General features: G+C 38.9%; 1 protein-coding gene across 1 annotated transcript in view; it reads right to left on the minus strand.

Annotated features, from left to right (window-relative positions):
- Positions 1 to 19,372, minus strand: part of CHRM3 (cholinergic receptor, muscarinic 3) — a 559,390-nt gene that overhangs the window by 385,504 nt on the left and 154,514 nt on the right. Inside the window, exon 3 of the transcript XR_001007655.1 lies at positions 5,329 to 5,436. The gene's annotated coding sequence lies outside the window, so the exon portion shown is untranslated. The remainder of the gene's footprint in view (positions 1 to 5,328; positions 5,437 to 19,372) is intronic.

Genomic DNA, 19,372 nt, shown 5'->3' on the forward strand with positions numbered 1-19,372 from the left:
CATTTTCCACCTTTCCCAAATGATTAATGGTCGGGGACTTCCTTGGACATATGAATTATATATATAAATTATATAGCATGTCTGTGCTTTATATTTATGTAAATATGCTTTAATATGTATAATTTAAAAACAGTGATGTATTCAAGCCTGGAGTGTTGAACAAAAGCAATCAAAAGAAATATGACAGTTATTATAATAAAAAAAAACCTTAACTATTTTAAAAATATTTTTCTCACTAACTCATATTAGGGCAGTCACTCCACCTTCAGTTAACATGAGGTCAGAATATTTCTCATCATGGTTGAAATGCTGCTCTAAAAATCAAATTTTCCAGCCCACCCAGGGACACAATCAATCAATCAATCAATCAATAAAGCTTAATGATAAATTAAGAAGGTAGGTAGTAGAGTCAGATATACATTTTCAAAATTCCTAATATCTTTGGATAAAAATATTTACAATGATGTAAACATCATGGTAAGATAAAATTTGCCACTTTTCATTTTTTTCTGGTCATACTTTTTACAGATTTATATTAATAACAATTTTAACATAACATCCATATTGAAAGACATTTCATGGAAATCTTTGTAACATGCCAAATGCAATTATTTCTTGTGCAATCTAAGGACAAAATGTATCATCAACCATTTGAATCACTAATTTTATCAGTAACTATTGGTTGAGTTCTGGACCCAGGAAAAACAAGAATGAACAAGACAGGAACTGCCCTCAACAAGCTAACACCATAGTGAGATAGCTGTTATATCAACAAATCATTGCAAAAGAAGCGAGCGTGATTTATAACACAGGCATGCACACAGTACAGAAGAGCAGAAAAAGAAACAGTGAATTTTAAGGGGAAGATCAAGGAAGTTTTCACCGATGACAGTGCCTGTAAACTGAGATTGAAAGGAAGAACATGAGTTTGCTTAATGGACTGTACGTCTAAGCACAAGGAGGCTCATGGGATCATGGCATGCAAGTAAGGCTTGATGCTACTAGGTGGGGCTTGGTCAGCAAGGAAAGAGAGGACATTGGTAGCCAACACATCCGAGAGAGTCACTAAACCTCTCTGGGAAATTCACAGCTCATTGATTCCACTTCCAGTCACCACTGAGCAGGCTCTCTTCTTAAAGGACTCACCTTCTGCTTGACCCACAATACAGCCTGCTGGAATACACCTCCATTCCTAGGCTTATACGGTTCCCTTTACCATGATTATGCCATGTGGAAAGTTAGGGGCTATTCTCAGAATCCCACTGTAGTAAAGGTTTCATCTATTTCGTATCTCCAAATTACATTAGACTTCAGGTCTGAACATCCCATGTCTACTCCTCCATAGTCTGCATTTAAGTAGTATCAGACAGATACTGGATTTTTTTTTTTTTTTTTTTTTTTTTGGAGGTGGAGTCTCTCTCTGTTGCCTAGGCTGGAGTGCAGTGGTGCGATCTCAACTCGCTGCAACCTCCACCCCCTAGGCTCCAGCGATTCTCATGCCTCAGCCTCCCGGGCAGCTGGAATTACAGGTGTGTGCCACCACACCTGGTTAATTTTTTTTTTTTTTTTTTTTTTTATTTTTAGTAGAGATGGGTTTTCACCATGTTGGTCAGGCAGGTCTCAAACTTCTGACCTCAAGCGATCTGCCCATCTTGGCCTCCCAAAGTGCTGGGATTACAGGTGACTGCACCCAGCCAGAAGAAGACTTCTAAAGACATACATAATTTAATTTGTGATGTTAAAGTAAACATCACAAATATATATAATGACCATAAAACCACGAAAATAAGTAGAAATCCACAAAAATATGTCTGTTTAGTAGGTGATATGGTTTGACTGTGTCCCCACCCAAATCTCACCTTGAATTCCCACATGTTGTGTGAGGGATCTCTTGGGAAGTAACTGAATCATTGGGGCAAGTCTTTCCCATGCTGTTCTCATGGTATGAATAAGTCTCAAGAGATCTAATGGATCTATAAGGGGGAGTTCCCCTGCACAAGCTCTCTCTGTGCCTGCTACCATCCATGTAAGATGTGACTTGCTCCTCCTTGCTTTCCACCATGATTGTGAGGTCTCCCCAGCCACATAGAACTGTAAGTTCATTAAACCTCTTTATTTTGCAAATTGCCCAGTCTCAGGTATGTCTTTATCAGCAGCAAATGGACTAACAGAAAATGGACTAATAATACAGCAGTGCCAGCATTCCAACTGCATAACCTTGCTTTTTTCATTTTCTTACATTCTAAATCCTAATATGAGACTTCTTAATGTGCATGTTGGCCACACTGAAGGGCTAGAAGTATGGCATGCTTCAGGCCCTGGAAGAGCAGGCCAGCATCACATCAGCGCCATGAGCATCTCTCACCCAGGCCCTCATGGAGGGACAGCAACGCAGCAACCAGGCCTGTACCCATGTCCATAGTATGTAGGTTCTTACCAAGAAATGCACCCCCAAAGCCTTTATGCCCCAAAGCTTCCTCCATAACCACTACTGTCCTCATCAGAGGAAAACTCTATAAAGGCTGAAGAAGTTACTGCAAAAATAAATAAGAAGAAGAATAAATAGGTGTGTGCAAAACAATCACAGATAACATTTTAATCTGAATTATAAGCAAGTCAGGTAAGTCAGACGAAATTTACATGTGAAAGATTTTCTGGGTACAGAGATGGACAGAGTTGGACAAACCAAACGCTGTCATTGTTTTAGATGGTTTATAAGGAGGACGTGAGGGAGCAAGACTTGGCTTTCTGGTCTGAGTGATACACGTCAGCCCAGCAACTGGCTCAACTAGAGAGATGGACACAAAACATGGGCTCATGCTCTTGACTCTAAATATTGCCTCAAGTTATCAGTACTTTCCACCTTGGGAACAAACTATGACTCATTTGGAAAATGTCACCAACTAAAACCACTGAATTTTGTCCAATGTAAGCTCAAAGGACAATATCTTAAGCTGATTCATAATAAAAACAAGTGTACGTCTGATATGGAACTCATGATTATGAAAGTGAAAGTTCAAGCCCTTACTCCCCATCGCTTTGTGAAACATTTTCTACATTTATACCTCCTTTCTTTTTTGCCCTCTTTCTCTCTTGCAAAAAAAAAGTCATTTTAAACATGGTGACAGTCCAAAATTCAAAATAAATTGAACATTCATTTGATATTCCTTGATCGGCCTAATAAAGCCATTTTTTTTTTGGTCATTTCAGTATTCCATATTCAAGCTATGTTTGCATTTTGTTGTTTGATTTAAATATTTGTTAATCTTTTTGGAAATTCTGAATCTAACAAAATAAATCCTATAATTGAACACATTTACAAAAGTCCTTTAAATACAACACATGGCAAGGACATTTTCAAATTCAGAAGTTCTCTGATTTACATTATTTTAAAATCATACTATATAATGATTTGTGATGATATCTTTACAATGTCTGACAAAGGTGATAGCTACCATTCCTTGTGTGGATGCTGTGTTAAGCCATCTGAACAAAGGCAGTATGGAGTATATCATAATCATTACCATTTTATTTCTCAGAAATTGAGGCTTTTGAAAACTTCACAATTAATAAATGACTTTGGACCCAGGGCTTTCTGATTCTAAAATCTGTGCTCCTCAGGATAATCCCACACTCCCCAGGGAACTGACTGATAACTTAGTAAGTCTCACACTGCTCCCAAACACTTGCCCATATTAACTCATGTAATCCATACAACAAGCCTATGCAAGCAGATAGATCTCTTTTTATCAGTCTCATTCTATAAATGTGCAAACTAAAGCGCAGAGAAATTAAATGACTTGTCCAACTTTGCAAAGCTACAAAATGGTGGAACTGGGTTGCAACCTCAGGCAGTCTGACTATAGATCCTGCATACTTCAGCACTACGCTACAATATTAGCTAGTGAATATGTCACCTGTTAAGATTTTTGTTTCATTTATATGCAAAAATTTTATTCATGTAACAGACCACTGCCCTTCTAGTGAAAATCATATCTAATTTCAGGAATTAGAATTTGCAAACCAGTTTCATTGCATAAGCCTGGTTATATAACTTGTTTAAATTTAGTGGAAAAGTCTTTCTCAATATTACTGAATATATTTGTTAAGATTACATTTTCAGTTGTTCATTTTAAACAGGCTAGCTGTATTCTCCTAGCTAAAGAGAATGGCCATAGAAGATGTTAAAAAGATTTCAGTTAACAAATGTTTTAAATATTATATTTAAATAATATTTACAATCTCACCAAATTCCTCCATTGTTTCCTTAGTATCTTGAAACTAAAGTACACGTAAGAAATATCTAATATATCTTTCTCCTTCATGTGTAAAGACCTAATAGATAAAATCGAATAAGAGTAAACACGCTGGAGGGAAGCAGCAGCAGAAATTCCTTATGGCTGGTGGGGATTGCTGTGTGCATGGGTGTGTGAGAAACATGTTTCCTCATATATCATTTAAACATAATTTTCTCAAATATACAAAATGAATTTGGGTCATAAATTAGAATTAATTAGGATTTTATCATTTATCTCTTAGGTAAGTAACATATAAAATAGTAGACTGCGTTAATCAATTTGAAGAGACAATTATGGTCACAATTTTTTCCAGCTTCCTACTTGTGATGTTAGTTGACCACAGATAACACCATTTATTTTTACAGAGTTTGAGCGTTAGCTAATAATTTCACATCCGTTACCTCTTTAGACCTTCAAAGGAAATCTTATGAAGTAGGTAAAGCAGAAGCGATTCCTATCATTTTTCAAATGAAACTGAGGCCGAGAGATTAGGGGACTAGTATGAGGAGAAATGCTGGAGATGAAATAAAATTAACATCTTCTGACTGAGTTTAACTTTCTTTCCATAACAGCATAAATATCATACACCAACTGTTAGTATGGTGCATCGGTAAATGGAAGCACATCAAATACCCTGTATAATAAAATTAAACTGCTTCAAAGTATAAACTAGGTAAAAAGTTTAAGCTTACTTTGGCACCAGATCTATATAATATTAACCAGAAGATATTGAAACTGTCCAGTGATGTTTTTTAATTCAATTAAAAAAGAGGGAAGATTCTACAGTTCTAAATTCTGCCTATACAGGTACACATAATTATCATATTTGTATACTTACACCTAATAGATACAGCTCAGCATGCTCCTTCATTTTACAATTGGTTGATACAGAAATAGACTAGATCAAGCCATATTTCATACCAGCAACACAAATACATGTGTTTTGCACATTTTTCATTATAAAAATAGGTACTCTGTTGAAAATCTCAACATATAACTGTGTACATGATATTAGTTTAAAAATACCTACTAGTGAAGAGACTGGTGTTGTACATCATGATGGGGATGGATACAGTTCATTCAATCCACAGTCCACTGAGTGACTCACAACCAAAATATGTGCCATTACCGTTCATATCTAAACAGACACAAAGAGATGACAAAATCGGTCAATAAGTATGATCTCATATGGTTTGCATAAGATTATCTTTCTAATCTGTAGTGTAATAATAATAATAATAAAAATAAAAAGATGTTTGATAAGCAACCCAACAGAAAGACCTTATCCTACATACCTCTGTTGTTGTTGTTTTTATTTCATTAGCTTAAGAATACAAGTGGTTTTTGGTTACACAGGTGAATTGCACAGTGGTGAAGTCTAGGATTTTAGTGCATCCATCACCTAAGTAGTGCACATTGTACCCAATAGGTAGTTTTTATCCCTCACCCTCCTCCCACCCTCTGAATCTCTAATGTCCGTTATTATCACTCGGATGCCTTTGTATACCCATAGCCTGGCTCCTACTTATAAGTGAGAACAGGTAATACCTCCGTTTTGTACACAATGTGAAGTATAGCCATGCGAACATACCACATAGTCAGTAAATATCTCTGATTCAGAAGTAAATTTACTAGTAACTCAATGTAACATTTCTAGAAAGCCATATGCTTATCAATAAGAAAACCAAACTTATCCCGTGATGTGAATTTTTTAAGGCCTATGTGTTGAGCATTACCCTATGCATGCATATGAACTTCCATTTAGTCTTCACCACAAATCTGCAATGTAGTCGTCTCGCTTTACAGATTTAAAGACTCAGGGGAGTAAGGCAACTGGCCCAGGACTCTGCCCTCTATAGAACATGCTGCTTTACCATATCATGTGGACCATGCAGAGCAACCCTTCTTTCAATGATTGGTTGTGCCCTATGTGTCCTACAATGTGACCAACAGCTATTGAGTTGATATATAAAGATACATCTCACTGGTTCTCTGTCTCTCATGTAGTTCTCTAAAATGCAAGCATAGTATTCTACTCATCTTTGTATGTCAAGATAGATATAAAGTGAGATCTCACTTTGAAATATAGTGCCTGGCACATACAAATATGTGCTGAGTAAATGAATGAATGAACAGCAACAACAAAAGTAGGCATTGGCATCTATTTTTTGCCTTAATTCACACTTTTGTTTTGTCAATCCTTTAATTTACTTGCCAAAGTTATCTTTCTGTTTGCAATACAATCTCAAGAAGAAAAAGAATAATCTGAAATATCATTTGAATGAAGTTCAAATATATTCATTCCAAAAATCACACACTAGTTAGCAGTTTAATTTAATTCATTTAGAGATCGAATTCTATTTCTCAAAAATAGAAAAAGGTTAAATAATAAAGACATTTTCCAGAAAGAAAAAAATCCATGTTTTACCTGTAGATTAGGTATCGGCTTCCTAACAGGACTTACACCTACGCACCTTCCTCGATCACAGAGGGAAGGACAGCACGAATATAGGAGAAAACTGAAGTCGAAGTCTATAGGCAGAAACTGCATGATTACTAGGAGCTAGGAAAAGCTGCTCTGGATTGGAGATGCTACAGAAAAACAGCCAGCTTGGAGACTCTAGTGGTCAGATCCCAATTTAATCTGCAGAAAAAGCAGCACCACAGCAATCTCCCCAGAGCAAGAGTGGGCAAACTGCAACCCTGCTGCCAGTTTTTGTGTAGCCTGTGAGCTAAGAATGGTTTTGACATTTTTAAATGTTTGGAACAAACTAAAAGAATTGTGCGAATTATTTGAAATTCAAATATCAGAGTCTATAAATAAAGTTTTATTGGAACACAGCCACAGCCATTCATTTACATATTGTCTCTGGCTGCTTTCACGTTACCATGGCAGAGTTGAGTAGTTGTAACAGAAACAGTATGACCCACAAAGCCTAAAATATATACTATCTGACCCCTTATAAAAATCGGTTGCTGGGCCGGGCGCGGTAGCTCACGCCTGTAATCCTGGCACTTTGGGAGGCCGAGGCGGGCGGATCACGAGGTCAGGAGATCGAGACCATCCTGGCGAACACGGTGAAACCCCGTCTCTACTAAAAATACAAAAAATTAGCCAGGCGAGGTGGCGGGCGCCTGTAGTCCCAGCTACTGGGGAGGCTGAGGCAGGAGAATGGTGTGAACCCGGAAGGCGGGGCTTGCAGTGAGCCGAGATTGCACCGCCGCACTCCAGCCTGGGCGACCCAGTAAGACTCTGTCTCAAAAAAAAAAAAAAAAAAAAAGAAGAAGAAAAATCGGTTGCTGATTTCTGGTCTAGAGAATTGTTCATGCTTGATTTGGAGGAGATTATATGACAGGAAGAGGGGTGCTTTAGGGCAGATTGGACGCAGACGCTGCGAACCCCTGGCCCTACAGAAGATCATGAGCCTCAGGGGCAATTAAATAACCGCCTTGAGTAGGGCAGGGTATTTCTTTGGGGACAGCAGGATTTTCCCTGTAGGAAGCACAAGAAATGAGGTCAGACTCAGCCACACTTCATGTCAGGTGCACAAGCTGGGGCAATGAGGATGGATGGAGAAAGCTGGCCACCGGGATAGTGTCATTCTGCAACGTGCCAGAATGGCATTCTCTTCAAGGAAATATCCAGGGCTCTGACTCCCTCCCTAAAGGTGCCAATCTTCAGAATGACAGATAACTGACACAACCAGTCTTCTTGCTGAAGGCCTAAGAAAGGTCATGATAACAGCAAACAGAAGAACTCTAAAAAAGTTAAAAGATTCTCCCTTTGCCCCCATGTAAGGGCAAAGAGTGGAGCACAGCAAAGATGCATAAATGGTAAAAATGTAAAATGAAGAAAGCATGAAGGTTATAGAGAAGAATCCGCTACATACATAACCCTTCCACGGAGAGGTGGCATTTCCTTTTGAAAAACATCAAAGGAAAGTAAAATACATTTTGTAGAACGTCTGTTTTTGAGACAACAGAGAACAAAATCCCAAAGATTTATCTTCCAGCAGAGAAGTTAGTTAAGCCCAAATAAATGAGAAGATCCCTAAATGGTTTCCCCATTGCATCTTAGAGGTGAAGAGAAGGTGGGTTTTGAGCTGGAAGACTTGGCTCTAAACACCAATTCTGATATATTCTTGCTACAGGACCTTGGACAGCCAGCCTCATATTCAAAGTCTCACTGGCACCACCTCTAAAATACAGTTGTTCTGAGAGTCATAAGACAAAATATGCACAAGATGTCTAGAATACTGCCTGTCTCATGGGAGGTACGTGAGATTTCCTAACTGCCTAGCTTGCTTTCTCTCCCTCCTCTTCTAATACTAATCTCCAACCAAAATTATTACAGCTATAGGAAGTGGCTGCCAGATACTCAGTTCTCTCCTACGCTCCATACTTGACTTTGCTCCTTCTGTTTTCTGTGAGTAGGCAACATCTTCTTATTTGGGGTGCCTTTCTATTTGTCTGGTAAACTGCTACTCATTTCAAAAAATAATAATTCAAAAGCTAATTCTTACCAACCCCTAGTCCCTCAGGCACAAATATACTGCCATAACATTTTGTACATAATGTATATAATATAATAATATTATATTGTATTATCATCTGTTTGTATATCTGTCTTTCCCAGGAGGTTAAATCTTGGTCATTCTGTCTGATATAGTATAATATTAAGATGATTAATTATAATTTCTGGGGGAAGACAGACATAGTTTTTTAAAAAATGCTCACACATACATACTTCTGCCTATCCACCAGCCCTCTCTGCCTATCTACTGCCTATACTGCACAAGGGTCTTCTGATTCCTGTTGAATAGAGGAATTTCCTTCACAGCAGTTACAATCCAGAGTATTGCAGTGATTTCCAGACAGCTAGGTGTGCAACACGTTCTGATATTTGTTGAGAGAAAGAAGTGAAGAATGAACAAGTAAAGAAAGAATGACAGAAAGGCAGCCTTGGTGAGGATTTGGTATATAAAAAATTGGCTTGGCATGGTGGCTCATGCCTAAAATCCCAACACTTCAGGAGGCCAAGGCAGGCAGATTGCTTGAGTCCAGGAGTTCAAGACCACCCTGGGCAACATGGTGAAACCCTGTCTCTACAAAAAAATACAAAAATTAGCCTGGCACGGTGGTGCACACCTGTAGTCCCAGCTACTTGAGAGGCTGAGATGGAAGGATCACCTGAGCCTGGGAGGTGGAGGTTGCCGTGAGAGGTAATCACACCACTGCACTCCAGCCTGGGTGACAGAGTGAGACTCTGTCTAGAAAAAAATAAAAATAAAAATAAAAAATGAACATAGCATATTGCAGGTGGCATTGACAATTTAGTTATCCTGAAGATCCATCTGGAAATACACACAAAATGAAATAAATCTCATTTTATGGATGTAAGTCAACTTTAGGCAGCTTCCAGTAACAATATTCCCTCATTTCTTGAACACCTACTACATGTGAGGCTCAGTGGGAGGTACAACCTCTAAGTCAGCTATTATTTGTATGTGTTCACAAGAAGATATTGAAGATGAAGAAAAAAATAGGGAATTTTTTTTTCTTGACTAAAGTCACACAGATATTAGTACAGTAAGTCCTCACATAACATTGTTGATAGGTTCTTGCTCACCTTGGTACCTGGAGAAAACCCACACAGACATGGGAAGTTTGTGTAAACTCCACACAGACATTGGCCCCAACTAACATTTTTTTCCGCCAATATTATAATTATAAGAAAATAAAGTTGAGTTAAACAAAGTTATTCAAGGACTTGTTATATACCGAGTTCTAAAATCTATGCATTTCCACATGACAAATCAAGATTCTTCGTTACTTTGATAAATGATGTTTTTAACATAGTATTTATTGTGTGAACAGTTAATGAATGGTAGCTGTTGTTACTACTGTTATTAACACCATCACACAACAACAGGGGAACAGTTTAACATTATGGAATGTTAAACTGCTAAACTTATATAATACTTTATTATTATAAGAAATATGGAATTTATACTGATATAAGTAAATGTATGTAAAATGCAGAATATAAAATGGCATGTATTAGTTAATTAAAATTACAGGCAATATTGTGTATGGTAAATTAATAAAAATTAGAAATTAGTATGCTGAAAATAATGAGACTGTGTGTTTGTAGGTAACTAATTTGAAGTTCCTCAGTTTCTTTGAGAGCACGAAAATTTCCTTGAATTCAAATTTATGTTAAAACAAACATAATGTGTAATTTCTAAAAGTGGTGTTACTATCCCAGACCTTCTCCACATTTGAAATCTCATTTCTTCTGGTGCAAGATAGTAAATTACTGTTGTTTTAGTAAGAGCTGTTTGTTTGTCTATTTATTTTACTATTGAGAATGGAAACACTTAGAGGCAGATTTTTTAAAAGAATTACTGAAGTGAAGTTTTCTTTTAAATGGAGTCATTTAAACCACTTACTTCACTTAAAATAGACATAGTTTACCTTAACGTTTCCCGATTAGCATAAGCAATCTACATATTATGATGCCGACTTCTATAGTAAAGGCTAGACTATGTTAACATTTTGTTAAGATCAAGTAGTCAACACGTGCTGAAAATAAATTTATTTCTTATACAGTCATGCCTCACTTAACAATGAAGACACATTCTGAGAAATGCATCATTAGGTGACTTCTTCGTCATCTAAACATCATCGAGTGCACTTACATAATCCAAGATGGTATAACCTTGTACATACATAGGCTCTATCATACTCCCTATTGCTTCTAAGGCTATCTGTATAGCATGTCACTGTACTGAATACAATAGGAAACACCTGTGTATGTAAACATCAAAACATAGAAAAGGTAGAGTAAAAATATGGTATTAGGCCAGTGCGGTGGCTCACAACTGTAATCCCAGCACTTTGGGAGACTGAGGCAGGTGGATTGCTTGAGTCCAGGAATTTAAGACCAGCTTGGGCAACATAGCAAAACCCCATCTCCACTAAAAAAAGATGCCAAAATTAGCCAGGCATGGTCCCACTTAATCAGGGGCTGAGGTAAGAGGATCACCTGAGCCTTGGGAGGTTGAGGCGGCAGTGAGCCAAGATGGCCCCTACACTCCAGCCTGGACAACAGAGTGAGACCCTGTCTAAAAAAAAAAAAACAAACAAAACCCAGTATTATAATCTTATAGGACTACTCTTGTATAAGTGGTCCATCGTTGACTAAAACATCATTATGCAGTGCATGACTTTACAGAAATATGAGAAAGAGAGATTTTAGCAGAACCGTAATAGCAATAGTGACAAAAGTAATTGCTGCAAAAGGGTAAGAATATTTGATAAGAGTGACAGCTGAGACTCAAAATCGTCTTTGTGCTCTGAGAGCTGTGGAAGGCTAACCCCACTGGGGAACATCCAGCTCAGAGCTCATCTGGGCCTCAGACTTTCATCTGAAGGGAGTTCTAACCAGTGTCACTAACTGCTGAAGCAACTGACATTCTCTTATTCTCACTGAATTATAAGAGAACAAAGGCCAAAAAAAACTGAAAGAATTCTGTGTAATCAAAGCATCTTTTAACAAAGAAGGTACAGAAAAATGACCTTGAACCTGATCAGGAGGGAATCTGAAGCAGCTTCTTGGGCATGAGTGGGTGGTTTTTCTTCCCCACAGCAGTTATGTCCAGAGTTTTACATCTGACAGAGCCATGTCTTAAGCACACCAAGGGTTCGGTGGGCCTGGGGCAAACGGTGATATTCTGGATAAAAATGCACATTGTAGCTCAGTTTTCTTTAATTGAAAGGGTTATATGAAGAGTCTTTTTTCTCTCTTTGCTAAAATCCTAGAGTTATTTTTCATTAGAAATAACTATTTTAGGGCCCTTATTTGATAGCCACAGTGGTAAGGAAGGAACTAATAAATCAAAGGGAAAGATAGCCTTGATGAAGAAAGGCTCAGGCATAACAAAAGAAGGAGGTGGATTCCTAAGCTTGTTTCAAATTGCTACTGGGTAGGTTTATATATGTGTTTACATTTGTAATGAGGCAACTGTCATTTCGTGTTTATATTTATTGACTATTAAACTTTAAAGACCAGTTGTACTGAAAATTAACTCCTATATTTATTCCACATGTGCTATGCTGATGTTCCAACAACTTTTTAAATGAAGTTTATGTAAGGACAGCTGAATTAACTAGATAAAAATCAGTAGATTTTTAAAATATATAGTTTACAAAATAGAGACAGCAGCTTCAAAACCTATTTAAATTAAGTCTAGCTCCAACATTATCTAATCGAGTTGAAACAGCCCTTTGGCGGCAGGGGATAAAGAGTCCTCTCATGAATCAGAGCTGCCACAATAGCGAAGAAGTGGTCAAGCTGTTTGATAGAGGGGTGAGGTGGAGTTTAGCTAATGCAGAGAGGAGGTCAAAAGTTAGAGCAAAGGGCCAGCAGAGAGAAACTGAAAAGCAGTTTCTATTGGCATCTTCCTGAGGGAAAAAGAAAGGAAAGGAAAACAATAAATTTCAGAGAGACTCTCATCACACTTTGTAATTGCATGGAAGATGAGAACTATGTAAATTAAAGGAAGTGATACTTGGCAAACCTTCCTAAAAGGCTAAGCTACAATCTCATTATTTTAGCCATTACATGCTCTTGCATTTCTCTTTCTTCTTTTCCTTTCTTCTGCTACTTTCCCTCTTCCTTTCCTTCTTCTTTTTTTCTCTTCTGCCCTTTCAACCTTTTCAGCTGGAGCAATATCATAATTAACACTGCTCATGTGTCTACCCACATGTCAAGCACTCATGACTGATTTACATGCATATTTTCTTTTAACACTCTTCCATCATTGTTAATAGTATCCATATTTCATAGACGTTAAGGCTCATATAGACTGAATTTCAAAGCCAAATTAGCCAGTGAGTGGGAAAAGATGGAAATCAAATCTTAATCTGATTCTTTAGTTAATAAAAGAATGATTTTCAGGAGTGAAACTGTAAATTGCAGAACTCAGTGTAATCACAAGCCCTTTGCACATAAGAAATTAGGATGAGGATGGACGAACTTTGGGAACGGAGTTAAGTGGCCATATGAGCAAAATTCTGTATTGGAGAGTTATTTGACCAAACATTTTTAAAATAAAAGCAATCAAGTAAGTATTTAGGGAACAAATGGAATTCAATTCTGAACCTTACTGGTAGAAGGGGGTCTTCATTAGTGACTGATATAGAGTTTGGAGGTCCCCTCCAAATTTCTTGTTAAGATGTAATCCCCAGCATTGCAGGTGGGGCCTGGCAGGAGGGGTTTGGGTCATGGGGGTGGATCCCTCATGGCTTGGTGGGGTCCCCAATAGTAATCTGGCTGTTTAAAGTATGTGGCACCTCCCTTTGATCCCACCTTGTAAAGGGCCTGCTCCTGCTTAGCCTTTTACCATGAGAAAAATCTCCCTGAGGCTTCCCCAGAAGTCAAGCAGATGCCAGTGCTATGCTTCCCGTACAGCCTGCAGAACCGGGAGCCAATTAAACCTCTTTTCTTAATAAATTACCCAGTCCCAGGTATTTCTTTATAGCAATGAAAGAACAGCCTAACACAAGATGATGTACCATTGAAGTCACATGAGAAAAGAGAAAGAACAATTGACACTAGTCCAGGAGACATCTAGACAGGTGGAGCAGTTAAAAGGGTATTTTTTTTTAAGAAACTGCAAAGAGGTTGGCAATCAATCTAAGAATACCTCAGGCATTTAAAATATGCTGAAGACCCAAAGATAAAGCCCAAAAAAGTGACACTTAACAGTCAACTCTGAAGCCAAAGAAAGAAAAGAAAACGAAATTTAATTATCATTTTAAAACCTAATAGAATCCATTCTGGGATGTGAAGCTTTCTATCAGAATACATCAACAGTTGCAAAATATGCATTTAGATTGAAATGAAAATGGTTCCCTTACAACCTCTTCTAAACCATCCACTAGGATGCATAATAACTCTCAAGTACTCAAAAAGCCAGTGCATAACTGATTCTCAAATCTGAAAAGACCTTGGTTTTCCTGGAAATACAGTAAGAAGGCAGGCAGCCAAAAGTACATAAAAAACATTACAACCAGGGTTTCCTTGTTTTACATTTACCAGCCCGGGTACTCAGATGGCTATCTTCACTAGTCTTTGGATACTTTCCTAGTTTTGTATTAAAGGGAAATGATTTGTGACTCACAACTCACATAATTACCTTGAGTGGATAATGGTTTACTAATATCTTGGATATGCACGTGTCTGTGTCTATGGTATGTTTTGGAATTACAATATTTACACATTTTAAAACTTGTCCTTAGTCTTTGGAATTGATAACACTTCCTTTAATGTCAAGACAGAGTTAAAGATAACTGCAGTAAGCAATCAAGGATGACTACGATTATGTTCTCATCTCCATAGAGATTGTTTGCAACAGGAGGAGGATGACTGTAGCCGGGAGAATACTTGTAACCATGTCCTCCAGTTAGGATTTCTAAGTAAATTACAGAATGGAAGATCTTCAAGTCACATGCTCCTCAAGACACTGTCCATTTGGGGGAACTGAAAAACCAAAGCTGAGGTTAGAACTGAAGGTAATCAATCAAACCTAAGCAAACCTGAAACCGTGACGATAAGCCACATAAATTCAACGTTGTCACTGCTTCCTTGACTCTGAATTCAGATGGAATTTGGGTCAACATATTTAAGATGCCTCCCTAGATAGGAGCTAGCAATACAATGATGGGGCCTAAGTAGTACCCTTTCACACCCTCAGCTAGCTTGCAGTTAAAAAGACATGCACACTGTTCATCTAATTATGCTTATGATATCTAACCTGCCTCAGCCTCATTAGCCATTCCAGGCCAGGCTGCCTTCAAGGTATGGTGCAGGATCAAACTGCAACACCCTGTACCCAACATCCCAGGTCAATGGCCTCTTTAGCAGCCCTTATCTTTGCTCCGGACTAACCTGTGGCTGTGCCCATTACCAGCCACTGACCTCCATGATGTTGTCTCCTTGATCCTAGGAAACAAGTTTCAGAAGTTTCAAGAGCAGCTTCAGGTTAGAAATGTGCAAAAAGAGATCCCCAAATAGAAATAAATGTAGGGATAAGGGAAAAACAAAATCTCCCCCATGGAATAAATTTCTTAGGCTTAACCAAAACTCAAGAGCAACACAGAAGCCCGAATAATTTACTAACAAGAGTGTAAGAGCATTTTCATAGGACAGAACCCACACTCAGTGTGAGTCTGGGGTGCTAAAAACACAGGGCTCAAAGGAACAAAGGGAAATAGGAAGGACTGAAAATATACTAGATAGGAACTAAAGGCATCTTAAGTAAGACTTGGTGATTGGGGCTCCACTCAAAATTCTAGCTAAACTTGGCAATATGGCAGGGATATAATGAATTCTCCCTTTGGAGAGAGAAGACAACATACATGGAGAGGTTTTTGCTCTAAGTATGAGATGTACATAATACCAATATTATCCTTTTATTAGAGGACTTCTCCAAGTGAGTTTAAGTTCATAGTATGTGGATTCTGGGCCAGTGTGGGACACTGGCATTGGTTGATTGGTACCCTGGTGAATCCCCAAGTTCTTCTTTGCCCATCCCCCTTCCTTCAGCAAACACTGTGTGCTGAATTAATTCCACTTCTGAGGTTTTGATCAAGTACACTTATTTGGTGCAAGAAAGCTGTAGGAGCAGCCCAAGCTGCAAATACTAATAGAACCATCTAAAATGTAAGCTGCCTGAGGGCAGGGACTCTTTCTCACTACTCTATGTCCAGCACCTAGCACCGTGCCTGGCATGTAGTAGACTATTTTTGAATGGATTAGCAGTCTTATAAAAAATATGGCATCTTCAAAATAAGTCTTTACGGAAGCTTAGCAGCTACCAGCAGTGGTACTGAACCTTTCATTTAATGATAACTTTACGAAAATCAAAGTTAAATCATTATTTTTATAATTTATGACTATTTCTTGATGGTCTTATGTGAACTAGGTAAAATACTAAATGTTCCATGTATAAACCTTATCATTTAATCTACATAATAACCTCAAAAATGTATACTAGCTTCATTTTACAGATAAGGAAATTGATGATACAAACTTAGGTTGGATTTGGCCTAATTTCCGTCACTTTGCACCATACAACAACTTGTCTTTATCTGTTTTCCGTTTCAGAGAATCCCTTTAAAACCAGAAGTAATTTTCAGATTTAATAATTTTTTTTTTTTGAGATGGAGTCTCGCTCTGTCGCCCAGGCTGGAGTGCAGTGGCCGGATCTCAGCTCACTGCAAGCTCCGCCTCCCGGGTTTACGCCATTCTCCTGCCTCAGCCTCCCGAGTAGCTGGGACTACAGGCGCCGCCACCTCGCCCGGCTAGTTTTTTTGTATTTTTTAGTAGAGACGGGGTTTCACCGTGTTCGCCAGGAAGGTCTTGATCTCCTGACCTCGTGATCCGCCCGTCTCGGCCTCCCAAAGTGCTGGGATTACAGGCTTGAGCCACCGCGCTCGGCCAAGGTTTAATAATTTTTGAAACCAGAAATAAGGTAAATGTCTGGAAGTAAGATGTGGCTAACCTTGGCATCGGTACATAGTTATATGACATTAACTTAGCCAGTGATCCATATCCCAGTCCATCAGATGGAATTAGTACCACCAGCTCAGCAAATTAAATAAAGGTAATATTCTGTGAATATGCTTTGAACATTCAATATGTATATGTGCAAATCAGTATGCACGTTCTCCTAAAATTTTCTTTTTTGAGACAGAGTCTCGCTCTGTCACCCAGGCTGAAGTGCAATGGCACGATCTCACTGCAACTTCTGCCTCCCGGGTTCAAGCAATTCTTGTGCCTGTTTCCCAAGTAGCTGGGATTACAGGCACCTGCCACCATGCCTGGCTAATTTTTGTGTTTTTAGTAGAGATGGTGTTTTAACATGTTGGCCAGGCTCGTCTCGAACTCCTGACCTCAAGCGATCTGCCTGCCTTGGCCTCCCAAAGTGCTGGGATTATAGGCATAAGCCACTACATCCAGCCCTAAAATGAGCATCTTTATTTCAACACTTATGGTGAGGAAAAAAAGCAGAGACCTCCCCATAACTAGCAAGAGCTGCTAAGTCAGCCTCAGAATCAACGGGATAGGAGAGATGTGGTAGGGTTTGGCTATGTACCCACCAAAATCTCATCTTGAATTGTAGCTCCCATAATCCCCACGTGTCATGGGAGGGACACAGTGGGAGGTAATGAATCATGGGGGTGGTTACTCTCATGCTATTCTTGTGACAGTCAGTGAGTTCTTACAAGATCGGATGGTTTTTAAGGGGCTTTCTTTTTTTCTTTTTCTTTTTTTTTTTTTTTTTTGAGAGACAGAGTTTGACTCTTGTTGCCCAGGCTGGAGTGCAGTTATGCAATCTCGGGTCACTGAAGCCTCCACCTCCTGGGTTCAAGTAATTCTCCTGCTTCAGCCTCCTGAGTAGGTGGGATTACAGACACCTGCCACCCCACCCAGGTAATTTTTTTTTTTTTTTTGTATTTTTAGTGGAGATGGGATTTCAATCTCCACGCTGGTCTTGAACTCCTGACCTTAGATGATCCACCCATCTCAGCCTCCCAAAGTGCTCGGATAATAGGTGTGAGCCACTGCACCCAGTCTATAAGGGGGCTTTCCCCACTTTGTTCCACATTTCTCCTTCCTGCCGCCCTGTGAAGAAGATGCCTTTCTTCCCCTTCACCTTCCACCATGATTGTAGGTTTCCTGAGGCCTTCCCAGCCATGCGGAACCGTGAGTCAATTAAACCTCTTTTCTTTATAAATTATCCAGTCTCGGGCATTTCTTCATAGCAGTGTAAGGATGGACTAACACAAGGTGGCAGCCAGGTTAGCTCCATTGCTGCCATAGTGTTTTACAATCATGGAAAGTTTAGCTTAGTAATGGAAGCCCTGTTCTGTATTTTAAAAAAATCATATCCACACGCAAATTTATGAAAAGAAGGGACAGAATGTTTTTCTATTCTGAAAAAAAGAAGAAAACTTGAGGTTATTTGACCTTTTCTCATCTAAAGGGAAGTGAAAGTGCTTCAAAATATATTATTTTCAGAAGAGCAATATAGAGAATTAAAGGATGCTTCAAAATTATTTAATTTAAGGTTTTCATTATGGGGTCATTTTGCAAAAAACAGAAAAAAACTTTTTATTGCAACTAATGAATTAGTGAAAAGCACTTAAAGACATAAATAATATTTTAGCTGAATCTGCTTTAATCTTTGGTGTTCTCATTTCCTTAGAGGTGATTATGCATAGATTTATAGAAGAGATTGTATTAAACTTCACCAGAGGGTCTTTTTCTTAATCATCTATTTTTTCAATATTCTTAATTACTTTCATACTTAATCTTCTAGTTTTCATTACATTTTTCTATTTTTCAGGATCTTAATGTTAAACTTCACCAAGTAGAGTGGAACTTCTACATATCTTTTTTTTTTTTTTTTTTTTTTTTTGTGATGGAGTCTTGCTCCATTGCCCAGGCTGGAGTGCAGTGGCGTGACCTCGACTCACTGCAACCTCTGCCCGCCAGGTTCAAGTGATTCCCCTGCCTCAGCTTCCTGAATAGCTGGGATTACAGGTGTGTGCCACCACGCCCAGCTAATTTTTGTACTTTTAGTAGAGACGGTGTTTCACCATGTTGGCCAGGATGGTCTCAATCTCCTGACCTTGTGATCTGCCTGCCCTGGCCTTCCAAAGTGTTGGGATTACAGGCATCAGCCACCACACCTGGCCAACTCCTACATATAAGAAATATACTCCATCTTAAAAATCCATTCTAGGCTTGGCGCAGTGGCTCATGCCTGTAATCCCAGCACTTTGGGAGGCCGAGGTGGGTGGATCACGAGGTCAGGAGATCGAGACCATCCTGGCTAACATGGTGAAATCCCATCTCTACTAAAAATACAAAAAATTAGCTGGGCGTTGTGGGGGACACCTGTAGTCCCAGATACTCGGGAGGCTGAGGCAGAAGAATGGCTTGAACCTGGGAGGTGGAGCTTGCAGTGAGCCGAGATCACGCCGCTGCACTCCAGCCTGGG

Source organism: Mandrillus leucophaeus, unplaced genomic scaffold (genome assembly GCF_000951045.1).
Source record: "Mandrillus leucophaeus isolate KB7577 unplaced genomic scaffold, Mleu.le_1.0 Scaffold466, whole genome shotgun sequence".
NCBI lineage: Eukaryota > Metazoa > Chordata > Mammalia > Primates > Cercopithecidae > Mandrillus > Mandrillus leucophaeus.